This window comes from Balaenoptera musculus, chromosome 10, assembly GCF_009873245.2.
Source record: "Balaenoptera musculus isolate JJ_BM4_2016_0621 chromosome 10, mBalMus1.pri.v3, whole genome shotgun sequence".
Taxonomy (NCBI): domain Eukaryota; kingdom Metazoa; phylum Chordata; class Mammalia; order Artiodactyla; family Balaenopteridae; genus Balaenoptera; species Balaenoptera musculus.
In genome coordinates, this window is record NC_045794.1 from 40,782,214 (window position 1) to 40,808,462 (window position 26,249).

The 26,249-nt window shown below is 39.9% G+C and overlaps 1 protein-coding gene and 1 pseudogene across 3 annotated transcripts in view; both read left to right on the plus strand.

The window, feature by feature from the left end:
* The window catches only part of LOC118901951, a 54,835-nt pseudogene extending 45,749 nt beyond the window's left edge, over window positions 1-9,086 (plus strand).
* Window positions 1-26,249, plus strand: part of DIP2B (disco interacting protein 2 homolog B) — a 236,204-nt gene that overhangs the window by 67,877 nt on the left and 142,078 nt on the right. The window lies entirely within an intron of this gene.

Genomic DNA, 26,249 nt, shown 5'->3' on the forward strand with positions numbered 1-26,249 from the left:
TCCATAGTGGCTGTATCAATTTACATTCCCACCAGCAGTGCAAGAGGGTTCCCTTTTCTCCACACCCTCTCCAGCATTTATTGTTTCTAGATTTTTTGATGATGGCCATTCTGACCGGTGTGAGATGATACCTCACTGTAGTTTTGATTTGCATTTCTCTAATGATTAATGATGTTGAGCATTCTTTCATGTGTCTGTTGGCCATCTGTATATCTTCTTTGGAGAAATATCTGTTTAGGTCTTCTGCCCATTTTTGGATTGGGTTGTTTGTTTTTTTGTTATTGAGCTGCATGAGCTGCTTGTAAATCTTGGAGATTAATCCTTTGTCAGTTGCTTCATTTGCAAATATTTTCTCCCACTCTGAGGGTTGTCTTTTTGTCTTGTTTATGGTTTCCTTTGCTGTGCAAAAGCTTTTAAGTTTCATTAGGTCCCATTTGTTTATTTGTGTTTTTATTTCCATTTCTCTAGGAGGTGGGTCAGAAAGGATCTTGCTGTGATGTATGTCATTGAGTGTTCTGCCTATGTTTTCCTCTAAGAGTTTGATAGTGTCTGGCTTTACACTTAGGTCTTTAATCCATTTTGAGTTTATTTTTGTGTATGGTGTCAGGGAGTGTTCTAATTTCATACTTTTTTTTTTTTTCTATTTTTCTTTCTAATTTCATACTTTTACATGTACCTGTCCAGTTTTCCCAGCACCACTTATTGAAGAGGCTGTCTTTTCTCCACTGTATATGCTTGCCTCCTTTATCAAAGATAAGGTGACCATATGTGCGTGGGTTTATCTCTGGGCTTTCTATCCTGTTCCATTGATCTATATTTCTGTTTTTGTGCCAGTACCAAACTGTCTTGATTACTGTAGCTTTGTAATATAGTCTGAAGTCAGGGAGCCTGATTCCTCCAGCTCCATTTTTCGTTCTCAAGATTGCTTTGGCTATTTGGGGTCTTTTGTGTCTCCATACAAATTGTGAAATTTTTTGTTCTAGTTCTGTGAAAAATGCCAGTGGTAGTTTGATAGGGATTGCATTGAATCTGTAGATTGCTTTGGGTAGTAGAGTCATTTTCACAATGTTGATTCTTCCAATCCAAGAACATGGTATATCTCTCCATCTATTTGTATCATCTTTAATTTCTTTCATCAGTGTCCTATAATTTGCTGCATACAGGTATTTTGTCTCCTTAGGTAGGTTTATTCCTAGATATTTTATTCTTTTTGTTGCAGTGGTAAATGGGAGTGTTTTCTTAATTTCACTTTCAGATTTTTCATCATTAGTATATAGGAATGCAAGAGATTTCTGTGCATTAATTTTGTATCCTGCTACTTTACCAAATTCATTGATTAGCTCTAGTAGTTTTCTGGTAGCAGTTTTAGGATTCTCTATGTATAGTATCATGTCATCTGCAAACAGTGACAGCTTTACTTCTTCTTTTCCGATTTGGATTCCTTTTATTTCTTTTTCTTCTCTGATTGCTGTGGCTAACACTTCCAAAACTATGTTGAATAATAGTGGTGAGAGTGGGCAACCTTGTCTTGTTCCTGATCTTAGTGGAAATGGTTTCAGTTTTTCACCATTGAGGACAATACAACTCAGCTTCTGTGTTGACATTTGCTGCTAGTTGTTAAAGTGAGAAATCTTTTGCAGTTTGGTGTAGAAACTTGTCACCTCTATGAATGAAGTTATCCGATTCCTTTGTGAGAAATTCAGTAGTCAGACTGGTTTTTTGCTGTGTCATGATTCCTTTATCACTTCTGAAAATCAACTCTAGAAGATTGTCCAAGTCTTGGTTAAAAATGAGAAAGTTCCATAATTTTCCCATATATGTTATTTAACATGTTCGTATCTTGAAAACAGATCTAGGGAATTCTGTAGTATATAATATATATATTTCCTCTCTCTCTCTTTTGCTTTCTCTCCCCCACCTCTCCCCAACCCTGCCTCTCTTTATATATATATATGTATTTAAACACCTACAGTGTTCTACATGTATTAATTGGATCAGTAAATATTTGAGCACCTACTAAGGTCAAACATTGTTCTGCATGAGACAGTTGCTGACTGCCTAAAGATATAGGCAGCAATATGTGGCTATAGGATGTGTTAACAATTTTTTTCAATACCTTGAGTTACTTGAGGTCTTCCTTTCAGTGAGCAGCCTTAAATTTGTAAAATGATAGTCTCAGAAGTTTTGATTTCATTCTTTCAACAAAACTTTTATTAACTGCTTTACTATTTTAGTAGATTGTAGGGATAGCTAAATGACTCTGACCCAGTTCTTGTCCACAAAGAGCTCATAGTCTAATCAGGAGCTGACTTGTAATGAAAAGGAAATTAAAGTTTGATTCTATGTTGAGGTAAATGATAATAGAGGTATGAAAAGAAAATGCCATGGCAACATAGGGGAGGGGTTGGGGAAAGGGTTTGCCAGGAAAAGCCTCACAGAGAATATATTATTGTTGGCAGCCCCGTGAATGACTTTGGCTGTAAGTAGATGGGAGTTCAATTCTCTGTGACCCTTGGAACCTAGGCCTTTTAATTATTCATAAATAACTTAAGCATACATCTAGGACTGGGAATTTAAAAGATGCATCTGTCTTTCTAGTTTAAACTTTAGTTTAACTAGTCCTTTAGGAATAGGCATTTATGGATGCAGCTGTATGGCAGCATTACAGATGTTTGCTCTTTTGAGTCCTTATAACACAGTTATAGTTATCCTGCTTTGCTTAGGTTGCCCTTTTCTTTTTAACAAAAAATATTTCTCATTTGTCTTCATTCAGTCCGTATAAACAAAGCAAAACTTTTTAAAAAAATCGCAAACTTGGATCTACTCTACTTTAACATCCTCATGTGTCTTCCTTTTCTCTTCAACACTGAGATGTCCATCACAGGCTGATACACAGACATTACCCCCAGACTAAGATCATAGTCGTGTCAAACTTTGCTGAGTAATATATGGCTCCTTTTTAAAAGAAATATACCTTTACAAAGGAGATTCTGGTTTTTTTCATTTATATATTATGAAGTTAAGATATATTTCCTAGAAAAAATATTTTGCTGTAAGCAGAACTGAAAGCATTTGCTAGGAGAGAGTTAAGGGTTGCTAAACTCAAGGCATGCAGGGTTGGTGGTGAGCCGAGAATGCTTTCACAACAATTTGATTCAGCAAACATTTACTGAATGCTGTGGTCAAAGCACTGCTGCTAGACCCTCTGACGGGTAAGAAAATGAATGTAGGCTCTGTTTTGAAGGATCTTCCAATTTACTGCACTGTTTCTGAGTCTCCTCTGTTCCATTATCCATCTTTGCCATTTCCCAGATAATGAAAATTAGAGCTCTGATTTATCAATTCTGTAAGCTGGAAAGGCTATAAAATTAGTTTGCTTAAAATGTTGGTTGCTGGTTCTCCGTAGTGCTGCCAGTATTTAAAATAATGGAAAATATTTGGTGTCTCCTTCCGCAAATTAACATTTCCATGAGTGGCTGCTTTTCATAGAGCATCTTGAGCCAGCCTCTCTCGTGCTGTGAGTCTTCATTGACAGTATTAAATCAGATCTGAGCAGCTCTAGGAGACAGTTGAGAGTTTGAGAATATGCCCAGTGTCAGCATCTTGGCTAGAGTGTGCTGTGAAACAAAGAAAACTCTTGGCACCCAGTAAGTGGTTAGGCATGTACCATTCTGTGTGTGAGCTCCAATAAATAAAGCAACGTAGGGCATTCCGTGCTTTCATTTGGGCAGAACTAAATGGTTAAGTGTCCTTTTAGGCTTTCCCCTAAGTCTGTCCCAGGCAGTCAGCACATAATCCAGAAGATGTAAAATCTTCAAATACAGCCACTTATCTTTATTATGTAGAGCTCTGTGCTGGGTGCTTCAGGCTGTAAAGAGACAAGACTGAGTACCTGTCAAGTAGCTTACAGATTGAGTAGCACCCTGCTCTAGCTGTTCCACCTGTCATCCCACTGCAGGTCCATTTCTTCCTGGATTACCCTGGTCTGTAGCCACCTACCACTTGGTGTTGACCCATCCTCATTCAGTATGGTTATTCCAACACAATCTCTGTAACCTATCCTGAATGTAGAGTGGATATTGGAAACAGTAGAAGAGATGGGCCTTGATCCTCGGACAGGGTCTGCAGTGATTGGTGAAGCCCATTGTAGTGCTAATCACTTGAGGTACTGCTTCAAGGCCATTTTATTTTTCTGATTGAGTCCCATGATTGTCATAGAACAGGCAGACCCCAGATAGGAAGCAGTCTTTAAAAATGGTTAGCCCAATTTTGTTTGCGTTTCCTTTTTCTACAGAGTGTGTATTTTTCCTTCCTCAGACTAAAAATGGCACAATGTAGTGTATAATAGTGTGGGATTATTTGCATGCAATCACTAAATTCATTTATTCAAATAATTTGTCTTCTCAAGTATTTTTAAAGTGACCAGGGATAAATATTTATGAATTATATTTAAGTACTTGGAGGGTATTTTGGAAATGTGTTTTTCTTAAGAATAGATGTGTGCTATGGTTTCCTTGACTATGTTTGATGATATTAAGAGTTCTTGGAAATTTTTTCCAAAATCTTGCAATCTGAAAGTGGATGGAGCATTTGGAATTAATTTCAGCTGTAATTATATCTTTAATGGTGGTAGTCTCTCGCCTGTTTCATATTATAACAAATGAGAAGTGCAGCACCCTCATCATCAAAATACTTGAGAAACTTCCATCTAAAAGGAAGATGGGGAACTAATACAACCTGTTTAAAAGTCGAGTTATTTTACTATGATTACACTAAATTAGATTAATTAGATTATATTTATCTAAAGTTAGGTTGTTGTTTACTTAAACCTGGTGTTAAGATCTAGAAGGGAGGGGAGAGCAATAAAAGCACCTTTCTCCCCCACCCAAGTTTTGAATAAATTGAATAAAAACTAAAAGATTAGCAAATGGGGGCCATAATATTACCTTTATTATTGATAAAGGTGAAGGTAAAGGAAGCAGCTTAATATTAGAGCCAAATTGGCTTGCTAACTAAGTTCCAAAATTAGGCAGACCTACCCCCTGGTCACAAGTAGTGCTGGATTAGAGAAGGCAGTATGTGGTATACAAAGCCTCCACCCAACCCATTTCCTATAGGCAGCTCACTCATATGAGGAAGAAGGGCACAACTGGACCATTTATTTTTCCCAAATTTGCCAATCAGATCAGTTGCTTCCCTCCCCAGGATAGAAGCATCTAAGTGGCAAAGAAATGCCAGAGATGTTACAACTGGTGGGGCTCTGTTCACAGAAGGGGACTTCAGAAATGAGGAATAAGCACTCCCCAATAGCATTTGGCTTCTTCTCCTATGCATGGTTTCTATGAAGAATGGGTTGGTGCCAGGTTGGAAATGGTAGCATAACTAGGCCAGGAGCAAACCTTTGTTTTGGGGAAGAGGCCTTATAACACTTGGCCTCTTGAAAATTATAGCAAACGTTTGTTTACCAGAATCATAGAAATTGTCTGTCCTTAGGCAGCCCTTGCTGCCTTTCTGAAACATCTGTGATTTAGCATTCTTTCCTGGGCATTAAATGAAGGCCCACAACTTAAGTTTTCTGCTGTCCTTTAGCATTTTAAAATATACTTGCTGTCTGTCTCTTCTTTGCGTTTTCTTCACAGACTCATTCTGTCTCCTCCCCCAAACCCTAGTGTTTCCCATGATCGTAGCCAACTTTCTTCTCACTTGACACTCTCACCTTGGCTGTCAGCCATTTACACAGTTTTAACTGTTTAGTATCTTGATGATTTCCGAATCTTTATCTCCACCCAGACCTCTGTTCTGAGCTCCATATTTATACGTCCAGCACTCTATTTAACAGTTCCACCTGAGTCATGTAAAACTGACTTATTCTTCCCGCACACTCTCAACTACCACCAGTCAGAAGTCCTTGTCTTTTGTGTTGTGTCCACAGTCTTTGTGAGTGGCATCTCAGCCTATCCACTAGGTTAGGCCAGAAACCTGGGTGTCACCTCAGCAGGCTCTTCCTCACCTTTATTGCTTACCTCCCAGGTCAGGGGTCAGCATCTGGCCAGAGACCTGTGAGCCAAGAATGGTTTTTCCATTTTTAAGTGGTTGTTTAAAACAAGCGTATATGTGTATTTGTTACAGAGACCCTATATTGTCTGCAAAGACTGAGTATTTACTATCTGACCCCTGTCCGAGGCCAGCAAGTCTTATCAGTTCTCCCTCCAAAACATCACTTTTTTTTTTTTTTTTTAGAAATTCACGTTCTTTTATTTATTTATTTATTTATTTATTTATTTATGACTGTGTTGAGTCTTCGTTTCCGTGCGAGGGCTTTCTCTAGTTGCGGCAAGTGGGGACCACTCTTCATCGCGGTGCGCGGGCCTCTCACCATCGCGGCCTCTCTTGTTGCGGAGCACAGGCTCCAGATGCGCAGGCTCAGCAATTGTGGCTCACGGGCCCAGTTGCTCCGCGGCATGTGGGATCCTCCCAGACCAGGGCTCGAACCCGTGTCCCCTGCATTGGCAGGCAGATTCTCAACCACTGCGCCACCAGGGAAGCCCAAAACATCACTTTTAATTGATTCTTTCTATCCCCCCTGCCCCCCAAAATCTCACCTGCCCTGTTTCTCCCTTGGCCTCCCAACTAAGTGTTGTCATATTTCTTTATAAAACACAGAACCTAATGATGTCCTCTCTTGTTTAAAATCCTGCTGTGTATTTTGCCCTTTTCTCCTCAGTTTTCTGCCTGCAACCTCTTCAGCCTGTAGGACTCTGCTCAGTTGTCACCTTTTCCTTAAGCCCACCTGCCTTCTTATGGAGTTATGCCCCCATTCCACCTGGTCTGTACTTCTGTTATTACACATTCTAGATTGTGTCCTGAGAATCCATTTGCCATTTGGTCATCCCTACAACACTGTGCATACCTGGAGGACAGGTTCCATTTCCTTTTTCGTTTCTATGTCTTCTTTACCTAGCTGTATGTGGCATGTCAGAGGACTGTAATGAATTAATGGGTGCTTTGAGAAATAGTTCTTATTCCTAAGATATGAAAAAATATTAGTAGTCTAAAGATATCATTAATCAGTTTGAGTTGGTAGGCAGGATTTATAACGTCTAGACTTTTGATAGAGTCATGCTACATTCTCTTGATTTCTGTTTCATAGCTTTCTCAGTATTAAATTTTTTATTTTGAGATAGCTGTAGATTCACATGCAGTTATGAAGAAATAATACCAAGCTATCCCAGTTATCTTTTACCCAGTTCCCCCAATGGTAACATATTGCAAAACTGTAGTACAAGGTCACAACCAGGATATTGGCATTGATGCAGTCAAGATACAGAACATTTCCATTAACAAGGATCCCTCCTGTTCCCTTTTATAGCCACACCCACGTCCCCTCCCGCGGCAGCTCACCCCTCCCCCAGGGCAATCACTAACCTGTTCTCCATTTCTGTAATTGTCATTTCAAGAATGCTATCTAAGTGGAATCAGAGTATGTAACCTTTTGGGGTTGGATTTTTTTCACTCAGCATAATTCTCTAGAGATTCATCCATGTTGTTCTGTGTATCGGTAGTTTTCCTTTTTGTTTCTTTTTGTTGCTGAATTTTCATAACTTTTAAAAGGTGAAACTCTCCCCTATTTATATATCACTGCAGTTTTTTTTAAGGCTATTTACATTTTTTTCCTCTTGTTCTTTATCTGTAACAGTGGTTTTAAAACTTTGTACTCTTAAATTGAGACTCAAAGAGGCTTTGTTTATATGTGTATTGCATCTGTCATTATTTACTTACTACATTATAAATTAAAACTGAAATATTTTAAAAATATTTAATTCACTTAAAATAACAACAATAAATCTATTACGTTCTCATAAGTAATATATTTTTATGAGAAATAACTTTTCATAAACAAAAAATATTTAATGAAAAGAAAAGCACTGTTTTACATTTTTTGTGACTCTAATGTTTGGATTCTCATATCTACTTATTCATTTAATCTGTTATGATAAATTGTTTTGGTTTAAGTATATGAAGAAAATCTGGCCTCACATAGCTATGTAGTTAGAAAAACCAGGAGTATTTTAATAGCCTTATCATATAACTGTGGATAGTCTTCTTTGGTACTACACCCAAACTCAAGTGATAGTTTATTAAAGATTAGTTACAATGTAGGATGTGAAACCAATAACTTTTCATACTGTTACATTAAAATTATAGTTTGAATGGATCATTAACTTGTGTATGATTTTTTTTTTTTTAACATCATGCATTGGTCATTTGGAAAATATTGAATCGCTGTGTTAGGTACATCTTCCAAATTATGACACATTTCATTATACATTGTCAAAAATTATATTTGTTAATCTCACCTTCAGTCTCATAAGAAAAAATGCTAAGTATTGGGAAGCTGTCAATCTCAAGTTTTCTAAAATTTTGATTTTTGCTTTGAAATCACTGTCAGTTCACTGAAGTTTATGATTGTCAGTGCTGCCAGTAACAGTCTCACTTCGTTAATTTTTAAGAAAATGTCTGCCAGATACTCAAGTCTGAAAACCATAGTTTGTTCATCATTTCAAGTAGAAATGGTGTTAAAGTAGAAATGGTGTTTGGGTGTTAAGTGCTCAACGGAGGTAGCCACTGACATTTGTGGGGCCATTTTTCTGGCCAAGCTCTCCACCATCCCCATGCGGTGAGGCTGCTGGGGGAACAAGGTCGGCAAGCCCCATACTGTCCCTTGCAAGATGACTGGCCACTGTGGCTCTGTGCTGGTGCGCCTCATCCCTGCCCCCAGGGGCACTGGCATTGTCTCAGTCCCTATGCCCAAGAAGCTACTGATGATGGCTGGAATTGACCACTGCTACACCTCTGCCAGGGGCTGCACCACCACCCTGGGCAACTTCACCAAGGTCGCTTTTGATGCCATTCCCAAGACCTACAGTTATCTCACTCCTGATTTCTGGAAAGAGACAGTGTTCACCAAGTCTCCATATCAGGAATTCACTGACCATCTTGTAAAGGCCCACACCAGAGTTTCTGTGCAGAGGACCCAGGCTCCAGCTGTAGCGATCACAGAGTTTTATATGAGAAAAATAAAGTGAAAGTAGCTGGTTTTAAAAAAAAAAGGCAGTCAGTTCAGCTCACAACTCAGTTGTGTAAGTGCTCTTCTTTGAGACAACACAGAATATTAGAAAGATGTGGACTCAGGGGTCAAAATGTAATAACACCAGTAATTTCCACTGTGAGTGCGTGGCTTAAATCATCAACTGTCTTGATTTGTGCTAAGGCTCCAGCCATTTTATTCTCCATTGCTTTTATACCATCAGAGCAAATAATTTAAAAGTGTAAAGTTTGAAATCCATTGTTATAGATAAAGAACAAGAGGTAAAAATTTAAAATAGACTTTCACACAGTAAAAATGGCAAATAATGTCTTAATATATTATTAAACTATTTTATACTTTGTGGACCTTCGTAAGTTCTTGGGGGACCCCCAGAAGCCCATGGACCACATTTTGGAGGACTGCTGATTTACAGTAATTTGTGACGACTTATTTCTTTCTCTTTTCTCAGATTTCTTCTGTTTGCCTTTACTTTTGCTGAGATAGACCCTATAGACGCACTGATCTGGGTTGAATACCATTACTGGTCAGAGCTCCACTCTGGACTGGCAGCCTCAGCACGGGCACTAGGCCGATGCTAGGCCTGACCCTGGGCACAGAAGAGAAGACTAGTTCACAGCCTCACCTTGGCCTTAAGGGACACAAGCAACAAGGAAGGGCCATAAACCTGCTAGCCTTGTTGGCTTGCTCTGTGTGCATTCAGAAACTGGTCACATCACATGGACCTGAGTCCAGAGGGAGACATTAACTATGACTCAAGTGCTTTCCTTCTGAAGGAGTCTTTCAGGCTCCAGGGCGGGAGAGAGTCTCAGGCTAAAAAGGGCCCTCGATAGGTCTGTCAGACCTACACACTCTAGTCCCAAATCTTCTGAGTCATATCACGGCCTTTTCATTCTAATTATCTCCAGGAAAGGGCCTCAAGGTTTCCTGGCTGTAATAAACCTTAGGAGTTAAGAAGTTTTTCCTTATGAGTACTCTAGATGCTCCCTGTATAACTTAAGTCCATTTCCTTTAGTTTTGTTTTTAATAAAAATAAAGAACTAATAACAGTGCTCCTCATGCTATTGCTTTATATTTTGAAGACAGTTTAACTTTCTGTATCTTCAGTCTACTTTTGCAATTTTTTTCTTCTATTTTTAAACCCAGTTCCTTTAATCCAGTGGTCCTGAACTGGGGTGATTTTGCCCCCAGGGGACGTTTGGCAATGTCTAGAGACATTTTTGATTGTCACAACTTGGGGGGATGCTTCTATCATTCTAGTAGATAGAAATCAGAGAGCTTGCCTTCATTTCAGCAAAATCACTCATTATGTTGTTACAGTAAGATTTTCACTGAATTTATATTCAGATGATAGGAGCATCCTACCATCCTACAGGACAGCCTCTATCAACTAAGAATCATCCAGTCCAAAATGTCAGTAATACCAGTCTTAAAAGACTGTGCGTTAGTCCTTCCTTGTAATTTGTTAGCTTTTTATTAATTTTTTTTGCTGAATTAACAATTTGATTTTACTTTGCCTATTATCTAGAATTGTGGTTTTATTTAGAGAAAATATTTTGATTATGTTCAGAATAATTAAAGGTTTTAGAGGTAGGTTACTCTTTTGAATATGACTTATGTTTGTACCTCAGGTCGTAATACATCATTAGTTTCTATACCTGAGTACACAACTACCTGATGACTTTTAAAAATAATTTTTATGGGCCCCAACCAAATCTTAAAAGAACTCTTCCAGAAATTCCTGTAATTAACCAGATTTGGGAACCACTGAAACAGATATGTATTGATAAGCTAAGAAACTTTTAGGACACCTAGTGCAAAGAGAAGACGTTCTTTGTGGCTCTCAGAGATAATATCCACCCTCCTGGGCAACCAGTTCTGTCAGTGAAACCAGTCACGTAACCCTCAGATTGACAAGGCAGAACTGGAGCAGCGGTGTCCAATAGGATTTTGGTTCTTTCCAGTCATATGGTGTCCAGTTCATTTTATTTGCCACAAGTTTGGTTTTAGAAGGGGGTGGTGGTGAAAAGAGATGAGGGAGGCGTTAGAGGAGAATTGCTAGTAGAATCGAAGAAATATGATCTACCTTATATCCCAGGAGGGGAATTACTCAGTGCTGACTTCTCCTCCGTAGCATTCATTTGCTACCCACATTCACCACAGTGGTTAAGTGTTCTTAAAAGCTACTTCTGGTATAAATTAACCTGACCAAGGCAGCAGGGGCACTGGGAAGCACAGAGGGCTGTCTAGTCCATTCCCACCAGCAAGGATCCTCTGGTCTTGGTCCTTTACTTCTTTTGGCTAAAAGAGAAGTTAATGAAGGTGAGCTTGTTTGTTGGGGTGGTTCCAAGAGCTGTGGCGATGAGACAGTTGTTGAGGAAGGAAAGAAAAGATGGTCACTTTTATTTTACTTTTTTCTTTTTCTTTTCATTTTTGAGACCGAAATGTTGCCTTTAATAGTGATCGAGGCAGAGCTTAGTGTGGGAGCCGGTGAGCCTGAAGCTGAACCCCCAAGTCGGGCAGTAGTGTACAGGCTGTACAGGGGGACCTGGGCAGTGGGGCAGGATTGATCCAACAAAACAGACAAGAGAGAAAGGTGTTGACTTTTGAAATAAAGCGAATTTTGTTTGGAAGGATAATAGCTTCTTTTCCTGATTAGTTTGTTGTTAAGCAAACTAGAATTTTGGAAATGAAAAAAAAAAAACTATGAAACTTTGGAATATTAGTTTATATTGGAAGCATAAAATAAATATTGGTTGTATTTTAGTGTTCTGGATTTCTTTTACTATTTGTTTTTACTTTTTTAATTGGAGATTTTCAAACACATACCAGAGTAGAGAGACTAGTATAGGGAATCTCCATGTACCAATCACCCCAATATCAACAGTTACCAACACATGGCCAATCTAATCTCATCTATACCCTTACCTGCTTTCTCCCACCCCCTCCAATTATTTTAAAGCGTATCAAGCATCAGTATGTAATTTTATCCAGAAATATGTAAGATATTCAGTCTGTGGTCACATTTCCCCTGATTATATAAATTTTTTTGTCTGTTTGGTTTGTTGTCTGGTCTGTTTTTTAAAGATGCTGGTGATCAGATGATTGAATCAAATCCTGGGAATGTGTAGAGAGTCCATAATATTCTATTTTGGTGAGGGGGGGCGGCATTTACTTATATTAGATCAGTGATTTCCAAAGATGATATTACAAATCTAATTCCTGGTATAAATTTGAATAATAAAACTGATTGAAGGAAATATTTACCATGTACAGAAAATGTTCCTAAAATTCCATGTAGACATAACCCCAGCCTGAAATGGGCTTCATCACTGCTAGGAAGCCCAGCTGTTAAGTTTGCTTTCTCAGGTTCTAAGAAGACTATTTCGTACCTTTCCCTCAAACCTCATAGACTTCTGTTCTCTCAGCTGATGGCTTTGTTTGATGCTTCTCTGAGAAAATAGAAATCTGTCCAGAGGGACACCCTCATCTGCCCTCCACCACATCTAGAGATTTTTTGGCAGCTGGGCCCCTCTTCTCTCATTTCCCTCCAGCTGGTTATAATGTAGCAAGCACTTGTTTCTCCCCCTGCCCCCCCACCCCGCCATTACAGTCCTTTCCTTTGTGCTGAGTGTCCCACCTCCTTCACAGGGACCTTGCCGCTTCTGTGGTCCCCCATCTCCCTCTTCCATCTTCAGGCTCTCACTGTCTGCTGGAGCATCCCTGTTAGTGTACAGATACGCTCTGGTGCACTCTGTCTCTAGAAAGAAATCGTCCCTTGTTAAATCCACCTCTGTCGATACTTCGTGACCCGCTTTCTCTCCCCTTCAACAGCTCTTTTCAAAAGAGTTGTCTATTCTCTCTTCTACTTTTTTTTCTCTTCCATTCACTCTTTAAACCACGCATTACTGGCTCCATTCCTCACTACTTCACTGAAACCATTCTTACCAAGAGCACCCAGGTCCTCTGCAATGGAATCTAGTTGTTTTCTTTCCGTCTCACAGACCAGTCCTCCTTCTCTTTTACTGCCTCCCCTTGCTCTGTGTGACCTCTAAGTGCTGGAATGCCTCCAGGCTCAGTTTCGGGCCTTGCTTCTCTTTATTTGTACTCCTTCCCGCGGTGATTTCACTCACTCCCGTGGCTTTTTTTTTTTTTTTTTAAGGAAGGTAGTTTATTTATTTATTTATTTATGGCTGTGTTGGGTCTTCGTTTCTGTGCGAGGGCTTTCTCTAGTTGCGGCAAGTGGGGGCCACTCTTCATCACGGTGCGCGGGCCTCTCACTATCGCGGCCTCTCTTGTTGCGGAGCACAGGCTCCAGACGCGCAAGCTCAGTAACTGTGGCTCACGGGCCTAATCGCTCCGTGGCATGTGGGACCTTCCCAGACCAGGGCTCGAACCCGTGTCCCCTGCATTGGCAGGCAGATTCTCAACCACTGCGCCACCAGGGAAGCCCACACTCCCGTGGCTTTAAATACCATCTTTATGCTGATGACTCCTGAGTATGTATCTGCAGCCCAGACCTGTCCTCTGAATTCCACCTGGAGATCGGTAACCTATGACTCAGGCTTCATGGGTGCAAAAGACAGTTCTGGCTTTTCCCCTTCAATCCTTTTTCATTTCAGTAAGTAGATCCTGATACACCCAATTGCACAAGTCAGAAACTTAGGAATCATCTTAAATCCTCCCTGTCTCCATCCAGCCAATCAGCATGTCTTATCAATTCTACCTTAGTACATATCTCAAGTACATTCACCTCTCTCCATCTGTGTTTCACCACTAAATCACTGTTATTTCTCAACTGGAAGACTACTTGAGTTTCCTAATTGGTTCTTCTGCCTTCATTTTTGTCTTCTATACACTATTCTCCTCACAACAGGTACAGTGCTCTATAAAAAACACTTAACCACATCATGTAACTCCTTGCTTAGTCCTTAATGATGGCATTTCATGTAGAGTAAATTATTGACTCCTCACCATAGCCTTCAGGGTCCTGCCTGCTTCTCCAGCCTCATCTACTGCTTTCCCCTCCCTCATTATGTAGGGCTACCTTGTCCCTTTCACACCAGGATCTTTCATGCCCCAGGGCCTTGACACTCACTGTTCCTTCTGCATGGACTAATCTGTTCCTGGCTCTTGTCCTTACTGTTCTTCAAGATGCAGCTTAAATGTCACCTCGTCTGAGAGCCCTTTTCTGATCACCCTTCCCAAAGTGGCTACTTGCCCACCTCAGTTTCTTCTTTATCTGTTTTTTCCAGCAATATTTATTGAGTGCCTACTCTGTGCCTGACACTGTTCTAGGCACTGGGGAGATAGCACTGAGTGAGGTAGACACACTCAGGAAGCTTCCATCTAGTGGGAAAACAGACAAACCACAAATATATCATATTCTGACTGTGATCTGTGCTGTGTAGACAAATGAAGCAGGTGGAGTGAAGTGAGGGATGCTGTTCTAGACAGTGGTTAGAGGAGGAGACATTTTGATAGGGATTCCAATGAAGTGAGAGAGTATCATCTTGGGTATTTACTTGCTTCTTTTCTGGAAGTATATCTAGAAATATAAGCTCTAAGAAGTCAGGGACCTCACCTGTTCACCGCAATTCCTGAAACCTAGCACGGTGCCCAGCCTTCGACGAATACTTATCAATGAATGAATGACCTTTAGGTTCCCACATAATCATGGCATTCTGTGAACCAGTGCATTCTAGATGTGGCCCACTTACTTTGTCTCTGTGGGCTTCAGTCTTTTCATGTGTTCAGTGAGGGAATCCAACTCAGGGAGTGATCTCTAAAGACTGCCAACCTCACTGTGGATGCTGTGGATGATCATGTACTCTGTTCCTGGTTTCACCGAAATGGTAAAAAGATTGCAAAAGAGTTGAGCATTCACATAAAAACAAGATTTGCATTTAAAAAGTTATGTCAGCTACAGTCCTGAGTAGAATGGCCTAGAGGAGGCAAGAGGGTGGATTATTTGGAGGATGTGGAGGGGCTGGGGCAGGTCCAGGCAGGAGCTGATGGTGGCCTGGACTCAAGAGGTGGCCACAGAGAGAAGGGAGAATGCTGAAGAAATGGTGGGACTTTCCCGAACTTGCACAGAATTGAGGCAAGAACCCAGACCTCATAATCCAGAACTTTCATTCTTCTCTTGATACTTAAAAAAAAAAAAAGTCTTCGGGAATTCCCCGGTGGTTCAGTGGTTAGGACTCCATGCTTTCACTGCCGAGGGCCTGAGGTCAACCCCTGGTCGGGGAACTAAGATCCCGCAAGCCGCGCTGATCGGCCGAAAAGAAAACAGTCTTGAAGTCAGCCTCATAGAAAAGTTGGAATGTATGAATATGTGTGATGCCAGTGAGTTATTTAAAACAAAGACTGCTTTTAAAAAAATATTATTATAAACATCTAGATCAGAATTTGCCTACATGAAAATGTGCTTTTGCTTATAGTATGTGCATCTTTGGGCAAATTCTCAGGAAAGAATTTGACTGGAAAACAGGAGAGGGAATGATATTTTCACTGTATGTATATCTTTTGTATCTTTGGATTTTGAACCATGGGTGAATGTATGATAAAAGTAAGTAGTAAGGCTTCCCTGGTGGCGCAGTGGTTAAGAATCCGCCTGCCAATGCAAGGGACACGGGTTCGAGCCCTGGTCTGGGAAGATCCCACATGCCACAGAGCAACCAAGCCTGTGCACCACAACTACTGAGCCTGCGCTCTAGAGCCCGCAAACCACAACTACTGAGCCCGCATGCCACAACTACTGAAGCCCGGGCGCCTAGAGCCCATACTCCGCAACAAGAGAAGCCACCGCAGTGAGAAGCCCGAGTACTGTAATGAAGAGTAGCCCCCGCTCACCACAACTAGAGAAAAGCCTGTGCGCAACAACAAAGACCTAGTGCAGCCATAAATAAATAAATAAATAGATGGATAGATAAATAAATAAAAAGTAAGTAGTATACATTAGGTAAAACTGAAGCCTGTCTGCTCTGAGGTTTTTCTCTTCCAGATGCAGACACTTTGTTTTCACGCGTGTGCACCTTCACTCCATTCTTCACTCCAGTTGGAAGTATATGTAAAGCCAGCTGGCTTCTAGGTAAAATTGGAGCTTGACACAAAGTCAGGGGTCCCTTCTCTTTTCTCGTACCCTTTTCCTGTCCTCATATTAATGCATTTATTTAGCATGTACAGCGTGATGGTTTAATATATGTATTCCCTTGTCCTTTTAGGTTCTGTGGATGTTCTGTTATTGACTCTGCACTGCCTTTAGACCACTCTCTTGTTTCACCCTTCACTTGCTTATATGGACCTTATTAAAATATTTACATGATGACTAATTAAAGTTGCTTTTTACACCTTCTTATGACTTGGTAGGTCACCCCTCTCACCTCTTCCCTCTCCCACAGAGACCATCAGAACCTTGGCAGGTAGCTAGGGATTCCCTGGGATTTGGGGCAGCAGTGGGAGAGGGGGTGCCCGACCTAGGGTAGTGCTGACTCCCTGTTTTCAGCTCGCAGTTCAGCTCTGCTCCCCAGATCCCAGTGCCCCCGGTACCAGCTCTCCCCTCTTCATCCTTTTTTAAAATAATTAATTAATTAATTAATTAATTTTGACTGCATTGGGTCTTCATTGCTGCATGCAGGCTCTCTCTAGTTGCAGTGAGTGGGGGCTACTCTTCGTTGCAGTGCGCGAGCTTCTCCTTGCGGTGGCTTCTCTTGTTGCGGAGCACGGGCTCTAGGCGTGTGGGCTTCAGTAGTTATGGCACGTGGGCTCAGTAGTTGTGGCACACAGACTTAGTTGCTCTGTGGCATGTGGGATCTTCCCAGACCAGGGCTCGAACCCATGTCCCCTGCATTGGCAGGTGGATTCTTAACCACTGCACCACCAGGGAAGTCCCTCTTCATCCTTGATGTGAAGGCAAAAGTGACTCCAGGCTCTCCACCAGTTCTTCCTGGTCCCTCCCACCGGGCCCTTTGTTCCTTATGTCCCCGTGTTTCTCTTCCTCTGCATCTTGGCACCTTTCTTCTGTTCAAAACTTTTCTGTAAATTTTCTCTTTTTTCTTTCTTTCTTTTTTTTTTTTCATTTTTTAAAAAAATAAATAATTTGCTTTCAGTTCCAGAAAATGAATGAATGAAGAAAGAAAGGAAGGAAGAAAAAGAAAGAAGGAAAGAGAAAGAAAGGAAGGAAGAAAGGAAGAAAGGAGGAAAGAAAGTTACTTACTTTTTGCCCCCCCTCTTCTTTTGGATACCTGCCCTATTAGAGGTTATGGAGGTATCTTTGATGAGGAGGGAATATTTTTCATGGGACAGCTTGTTAGGTTCTGTCCAAAATAAGACTAACATCTTATTTTAATTAACAGAGGTGCCTAGAAGTGATTTATGCCAGATTGTGATCACCTAGGAAGTTGCCAATACTGTAGTACTAGTTCAGTCCAAGTCTCTCTGTTTTCAAGTTTTCTTCCTCTCCATAGTGTCTCCTGTACTCTGAGATCTTATGTGGAAGCAACAACTCTAAAAATACTTTAACCGTTTCCAGTTCCTTTTTGAAAGCTAGAAATCCACATAAACCTTGCCTGCCACTTATGCTTCTCTATTCTGCTCTTCCCACCGGTTCTCTTAAGTTTTCCAATTACTTGTCACATACTGCAAGCATTCTGCCTGCATTTCTGTTTTGAGGTCCATCAGAGAGTAGAAGGACAAGCTGTATTATACTTTAAACTCTGTCCTAGTTGTGTTTGAAAACAAGGTATAGGAAAGAAATTTTGAAGAAAATTATCTCTTGGGACCATGGGCTTTTATAAAAATGTAATCTATAGGCTTAGAATTTATTTTGGTAGCTACAGAATACTGATGAATGAAAGCAAAGCTAGACTTATATGTTCAGTTACCCTGACCCACCCCTCCCCCAAGAAAACCAACCTTGAAATAATACATTGGTGAAACAGCTTTAGAAATTGTTTTGTTAGTATTTCTACTGTATTGTGCTTACACAAGATATTCAGAGTTCCAAATGGATGTACAGTAGTTATTTCCTTACTAGTCACTTCACTGAAGATCAGGAGGACCTTTTTTAGGGAATGCTATCTGAATGAGATACCTTTCTATCCCCTGGGTTGTATACCTCTACTGTGTGGGGAACAGGCACCTGTAACAAGACCATCCATGATAGCTAGAATTCCATCTTAACCCAGCTGCTGGCTTATATGTGTATGACCGCTACTGTCCATCTGGATGTTGTGCCTGTTTCTACAGAACGTTTTAAGTGTAGAGGGTGGAGTGGGGACTGGTGAAGTCAAGTGATGTATAAGGGAAAACCTCTTAATGTTCAGAATTAGTATTACTTGTATTAAAGGTGAGGACCTTTAAAGTCATTTGATTTAATGAAGTGATTGGTAAGTGTCTTATTGATTTAAAATTGTGATAATCCTGCTGGTTGCCTTAAAATGACAAGTAATTGCTGTAGTGCGCTATTTTCCATGATGACATAAGGTAAAACTGATGGGTTATAGAGTGCTGTTTTCTCTAGGGTGATAAGAAACATTGTTTCTGAAAACGTGATAAGAGACTGAGCTGAGACTTGGAACGATGAGAGGGAACCATGTTATGAGAAAGTCTAGGGAAGGTGTGTTTCAGGCACAGGAAATGATTGGTGCAGGGATCCTCAGAATCGATGTATTTGAGGAACTGCAAAGGGTGTGAGGTTGGTGAATTAGAAGAGTGGTGATGGGATCCGTAGATACGGGTGAACAGGGGGCAGATATTGTAGGCTCTTTTGGGCCAGAGGAGGATTCTTCATGTTACCTAAATTTTAAACAGTTGAGTGATTTAAGACCTCCAGGAAGAAAAATTAGAAGAGGTTAAGAGGAGAAACTTGAATATTACAGTGCAAATATGTGCTAATCAGGAGCTAATTATTTTCTAAGATTCTCATGCTGCTCTTTTTTCTCTCTTTTCTTCCTTGCAACTGTTGAAAGTAAGGTGGTGGCGTAGATGGGCAGAGTAACATTTACAGCATGGTTTCCTTCTCTCTTTAAAGATGGCATTTGTCGCCCCACTGGAGGAATGATTGAGGTTCACGGTTGTGGCCCAAGGAGTGACTCATTGGGTTAATTGTTACAGCAGCTGCTACTAGAGGACCATTATTGTGATCATCATTTCCAGTGAAAGCATTTTCTTTAAAACAGGAATTTAGACTTTAAAAGTATAGATTGATCAAGTTTTGATGTTATAAAATTTTAGCTTGTTTATGGACCAGAACTCACATAGGAAATTCCTTTTACAAGTTAGGTATACCATCTTTTCAAATAGTAGGAACTAAATCATTTGTCTCATTTCTCCATGAAGGCCAAGAAGCTGGGGGCTAAATTTAATGCCCAGTTGTTGAACCTGAAGCTATTCTAAGATTTTATTATATTGATTTTTTTTTCTTTCTGTGTATCCATCTGGTGTGTGTTATTTTAAATCTTTTTTTTTTTAAGTGTTCTTTTTTTTAAAAATTTTTATTTATTTATTTATTATTTTATTTTTGGCTGTGTTGGGTCTTCGTTTCTGTGCGAGGGCTTTCTCCAGTTGCAGCGAGCGGGGGCCACTCTTCATCGCGGTGCGCGGGCCTCTCACTATCGCGACCTCTCTTGTTGCAGAGCACAGGCTCCAGATGCGCAGGCTCAGTAGTTGTGGCTCACGGGCCTAGTTGCTCCGCGGCATGTGGGATCTTCCCAGACCAGGACTCGAACCCGTGTCCCCTGCATTGGCAGGCAGATTCTTAACCACTGTGCCACCAGGGAAGCCCTCTTTTTCTTTTTTCTTTTCTTTTTTTTTTTTTTCCCTTTCTCTCTTTAGCAGGCAACTAAATTTCAGTCTGAGCTAAACCTGAGTTTTACACTTCTCCTACAACCTTTCTCAACCTTTCTACTCTTGCTGGAATTAAAACCCATACACTAAGTAGAACTTATGTATAGCTCTAGACTTAATGTCCTGGCATAAGACCAGAGCTGAGTTTAGTCTTCTAGAAAGATCAAACATGTTGACTTTATGTTAAACTCAAAGCAGCAGCTCATTAAATATATGTCCCAATTTTACAAATGATTCCACCCATTTTGCATATGAAAAAAAGCCAGTCAGAGATTAGTGAATCACCTAAGGTCACAAATGGAGATGATGTGAAGGCTACCCCTTTGTTTCAAGTATGAGATGCTGGAACACAAGCAACCTTCTCTGCTGCCTTATTAATTAAAATTAGAGCACAGAAGCAAATGTCATCCTAAGCTTGAATCTGAACCATGATATCTTTTGCTCTTTTCCATTTGGTCTGATTCTCACACCTGTAAAGATAGTGTTTACCTCAAGGGATTTTGTGAGAATTAATTTAGGTTTAATTTTTAAGTGATGAGGCCTCTAGATGGAAAGAAACTTCCCTTTTTTATTTGGCTGATGTTTAGACCAATTTTAGAACTTAGTAGAGTTTTCTTTAATTATATGAAGTAAACTCAGTGTATGTTAACGTGAAGCTTGGTACATATATTACCTCGTCACATGTATTACCTCGTGATATAGATTAAGATTCATATACTCAATCATTATAAGGCTTTATGGTAAGTGTGAAGCGGTTTAGCGATTGGATTATTGATCTAAGAACTCAACATTAATTGTCAAATAGGAAAAGGACATTAGAAATATTAAAATAATGTATTTAAGAAGTTGGCCCAGCTCAAATGTAACATAGGTATTTATAGTTTGATATGTGATAAAATGTTTTGTCTATCTTGGTCTTATATCAACTTAGGTGTTTTGCTGTTTTTATTTGCCTGACTGGTTTTTAGATTATCTGGTTTATTTTAACAATGGTAAAATAACTTAATGGTGTCAGCCCTGGGTGTCTTAAAGGGCTTGTCTTTCAGAATTGGTGACCCACCTTTCAGCTTTTTTGGGGGAGGGGGGGCCGCACCGTGCGGCTTGCAGGATCTTAGTTCCCTGACCAGGCATCAAACCCGGGCTCCGGCAGTGAAAATGCCAAGTCCTAACCACTGGACCTCCAGGAAATTCCCCCATCTTTCAGCTTTTAGCTGTCATTCAATTCTTTTAGTTTACTTTGACATTTTTCTCTTATTGAGAGGGAGGAGCTCTACTTTGAATAACTTGATATGTTAAAAGAATTATTTTATTAATACCATTAAGTTACACTGGCCGCATAAATTATCACAGAGCTTGGGTTCAAGGTCTAAAAGGATTAACACTTTGGCAGCTGTTGGCTCTAATGAGAGTAAAACCATGCCGACTCTGGAAACGCAGGTTAGCAAGCTAGTGGTGCACACAGCTAGTAGGTTTCCTGTCCCTTTGTGTATTGGTAAATATATTTAGAACTGGAGAGTGAACTGGTAAGGTTTTTTTTTTTTTTAATGTTATTTATTTATTTTTGGCTGCATTGGGTCTTTGTTGCTATGCGCGCGCTTTCTCTAATTGTGGCGAGCAGGGGCTACTCTTCATTGCAGTGTGTGGGCTCCTCATTGAGGTGGCTTCTCTTGTTGCAGAGCACAGGCTCTAGGTGCGCGGGCTTTAGTAGTTGTGGCATGTGGGCTCAGTAGTTGTGGCTCATGGGCTCTAGAGTGTAGGCTCAGTAGTCGTGGCGCACAGGCTTCATTGCTCCGTGGCATGTGGGATCTTCCCAGACCAGGGCTCGAACCCTTGTCCCCTGCATTGGCAGGTGGATTCTTAACCACTGTGCAACCAGGGAAGTACCGACTGGTAAGGTTTTATTAACAGAAAGCTTCAAGTACACCAAGATTATACTTAATGTGGCCATTGAGGAGAATACTACATCCATGTCTCTCAAGTATAGTTTTTTCTTTCTTTGTGACAATTAAATGTATTAACCAAAAGTCTGTGTATTGATTTACATTATAAAATAAGCCATTTATTCACAGAAGAAGAATCTCCAGATGGACTAAAGTAAAAATGAGAAAAGAAATAAGTGGCCTCTGGCACATGGCCTCCTGGGAATGTATTGAAGGGCTCCTCCCTTCTCCCCCTTTACTCTCACCCTTCCTTCTTCTACCCTCAAGGTGGGATTTCTTTGTGCCTTTGTGATCTCATAACTCCAGGTCAGCTTCTGGAACATGGTTTCTTTCCTTCTGTGTTTTTTAGGTATTTACAGTGTTCAGTAAAGCTGAATAATTCTATAGTACATTGCCAGTAGGTGCTACCATCTTATACACAGTATTCCAGCCTGATAGCTCTGCTACCATCTTATACACAGTATTCCAGCCTGATAGCTCCATGGCTTTAAGACTTTGGTTCATGTAAGAAGAATCTAATCTCATTTATCAGTGCTTTATATAACTTAGTATATAAAAGAAGACCTTTGGCAGGGATAGAGTTTGTTTTAGAAATATAAAATAAGAATCATAAGTAGAAATGAAAAAGGGAGAAATTGGGAGAGGGTCTTAAAGACAAAGTTTTGACCATATGAGTTGGATTGTGTCTGTTTTGCATGGTGGTAAAACAGGTTAACAAAAGCCATATATATATAGATAGTTGAGGATGATCATTACTGTGCATAGCCAGTCTGGGGCTAATTGAATCTTAGAGCTTTGACTGTGTCCAAGACCAGGAGACTTTCAGAGTGTTGACCTGGTTTGGATGATCCTGAAAAACACGGCTTTCAATTGGCACTAAAGTAGACTGAAGATTCACTAACTAAGGAGTTCAGTTACCCAAAGTATTTAGATAAATATGATTTGCATGTTTTAAAAATAGCTATGACTTGTCTCAGTTTTATTTCTTTGAAACTTGGTTACTTCTACATTTTATGCTAGAATAGGTAATATTTGCTTTAAATATAGTCAGATATTTATACAAGATCAGTAAAAATTTCCATTAACTTCTTTTAAAAATTATCTAAGCTAGTTTTTTTGTTATATATTTAAAAACTCACATATTTCTCCAGTCTTTGTGAATCCTTCTATTAATTTGCCCTTTAGGCAAACTAGCATATACACACAGAGATGTACTCTTCATATGGAGGGGCTCCACTGTACAAAGTTTTCGGCACTTTGTTTTTCACTTAGTTACTCTCAGAGCACTTTCCATATCAACGTATATCGATTTACTTCATTTTTTTTAAAGGCCTGCATAGTGCATATTGGAATGGGAAATCCATCATTTATTTGACAACATAACTTCTTAAATCACTGTAAAAGTTATTTTAATTTAAGCAAAGGTGGTTGAAAATCTGGCATCTAATTTTAAAAAAATTTTTTATTGGAATATAGTTGATTTACAATGTTGTGTTAGTTTCAGGTGTACAGCAAAGTGAATCAGTTATACATATACATATATCCACTCTTTTTTTTTTTTAGATTCTTTTCCCATATAGGCCATTGAGTAGAGTTCCCTGTGCTATACAGCAGGTTCTTATTAGTTATCTGTTTTATATATAGTGGTGTGTATATGTCAGTACCAATCTTCCAATTTATCTCGCCCCACCAATCCCCTGGTAACCACAAGTTTGTTTTCTACATCTGTGACTCTACTTCTGTTTTGTAAATAAGTTTATTTGTACCTGGCATCTAATATTGAAATGTCTGGATTCTTTGTCAGCAGTATGGAATTTCATATAAATGATTTTTTAATTTATCCATTGTCCTCAGAGTTTACAGACAGAAGCTCCCTCACTATTCTGATTACTCTAGAGAGGGAAAAGGTTGAAAGTGAGAATGTTATCTTAATATAACAATATTAGGTAGTGCTGTGGCCTCCTGTTCCTGGAGGAGTATGATTAATAAATGAGCATCTCTTCTTTGAGTCAGCGGGCGGCACTGGGATGCATGATGACTGAGGGCGTCTGAGAGGAGGGAGGTCAGGAGAACTCGCCCTGGAATCAGGGAGCAGGGCTCTCAGACCTCTCCTGCGCAGTCCTGGACTTTGTCAGAGTAGCATGTATGATGAATGCTGACTCCTGTTTAGCTGAAACAGTAGGGTGCTTTAATAATATTTTAGAGCTTCTCTTTTATAGTTATCTTTTCAGTCTTCTTTGTGAATATAAAGTTATGTTATATTAAAGTGAATGCTCACATTTAAGGGAGAAGGTTACAAATGAACAGTAAGGTTCTTTGGATGGTTTTACTCATTGGTTTAGTTGTTTTCAGCCCTTCAGAGTTTTCTTTATCACATTTGGCAAGTATATTTTTCTACCTCCCACTGGCATGAAGTGAACGCTCTTGCAGAACATGGTCACACTTAATTCTGTCAGGTTGGGTCCAAAGCAGACATGTGACTGACTGATGTAAGATGCAGAAATAACTTAAGTAATTTCTAAATATGAGTTTGGTTTATTTTCCTTTCTTTAATGCCATCAAGTTATCCGCACCTACCTATTTCTGCATTAATGAGCAAAGGACTTTTTCTTTTTTCTTTAAAGGAGGGACAAACTGGGAATCCTGATGATTTACTGGGTAAATCACTTAAGGTAATGATAACGGTAGTGTCATGGGAACAGTGGATATAACTTACAAGTTGTACTCTTCTTGAACAGAATTTTGTTAAGTAGTCTTAATCCTGGCCTTAAACTCTTCAGGAGAATCTTAACACGAGTTCTTCTGTCATCCTGCCTCCCATCCCTCACATACATACCTTTCTTCTCCATGCCCATTCCCACCCCACATCCTCCCCTTCTTAGAGACTTTTGGAACATATTATTTTACGTGGTTTTTCAGCTGCTTCTCATTGCTCTAAAATGTATCCTTGTCCAGCTCCAGATTCTCCGTGAATGCCACCGCTTTACCTCTCTGGTCATCCATAAGTGGGTAACTCTACAAGGCATCCTGCTTTCCTTTTCTCCCTGTCTACCGAGAATAAAAATACCTCCTTTTCCTTTTTTATCCTTTCCTTCAGGTGCAGCTTTGATGATAATGAGGATAATGATCCTTTACTAACAACTTTCAAAAGGTTTTCAGATTTATTACTTTCCTTTGCTCACACATGCACACACACAAATTACTGTGAGGAAGGTAAGTTGGATATTTACATCCCTGTTTTGCAGATGAGGACACTAACAGAGGGCTGGAAATGACTGGCTTAAAGTCACATAGCTAGTTAAGAATAGAACCAGATCACTAACCAGATCATTTTATTCCAGAACCAATGCTTTTTACACTGTACTATACTGTCTACTTCGTATATTTAAAAAGTTTTTTCCTAAACAAAAATAGTTCCTTTTTGCTAGAGGAGTTCTTTTTTTCTTTTTTTAACCCATGTTTATAGCAGCAGCATCATTATTATTTTTTAAACATCTTTATTGGAGTATAATTAATTGCTTTACAATGTTGTGTTAGTTTCTGCTGTATAACAAAGTGATTCAGCTATATGCATTCATATATCCCCATATCCCCTCCCTCCCACCCTCCCTATCCCACCCCTCCAGGGGCTCACAAAGCACCGAGCTGATCTCCCTGTGCTATGCAGCTGCTTCCCACTAGCTAGCTATTTTACATTTAGTAGTGTGTATATGTCAGTGCCACTCTCTCACGTCGTCCCACCTTCCCCTTCCCCCTCCCCATGTCCTCAAGTCCATTCTCTACGTCTGTGTCTTTATTCCTGTCCTGTTCCTAGGTTCATGAACCATTTTTTTTTTTAGATTCCATATATATGTGTTAGCATACAGTATTTGTTTTGCTCTTTCTGACTTACTTCACTCTGTAGGACAGACTCTAGGTCCATCCACCTCACTACAAATATCTCAATTTCGTTTCTTTTTAAAGCTGAATAATATTCTACTGTTTATATGTGCCACATCTTCTTTATCTATTCATCTGTCGATGGACACTTAGTTGCTTCCATGTCCTGGCTATTGTAAATAGTGCTGCAGTGAACATTGTGGTACATGACTCTTTTGAATAATGGTTTTCTCAGGGTATATGCCCAGTAGTGGGATTGCTGGGTCATATGGTAGTTCTATTTTTAGTTTTTTAAGGAACCTCCATTCTTTTCTCCATAGTGGCTGTATCAATTTACATTCCCACCAGCAGTGCAAGAGGGTTCCCTTTTCTCCACACCCTCTCCAGCATTTATTGTTTGTAGATTTTTTGATGATGGCCATTCTGACTGCTGTGAGGTGATACCTCATTGTAGTTTTGATTTGCTTTTCTCTAAT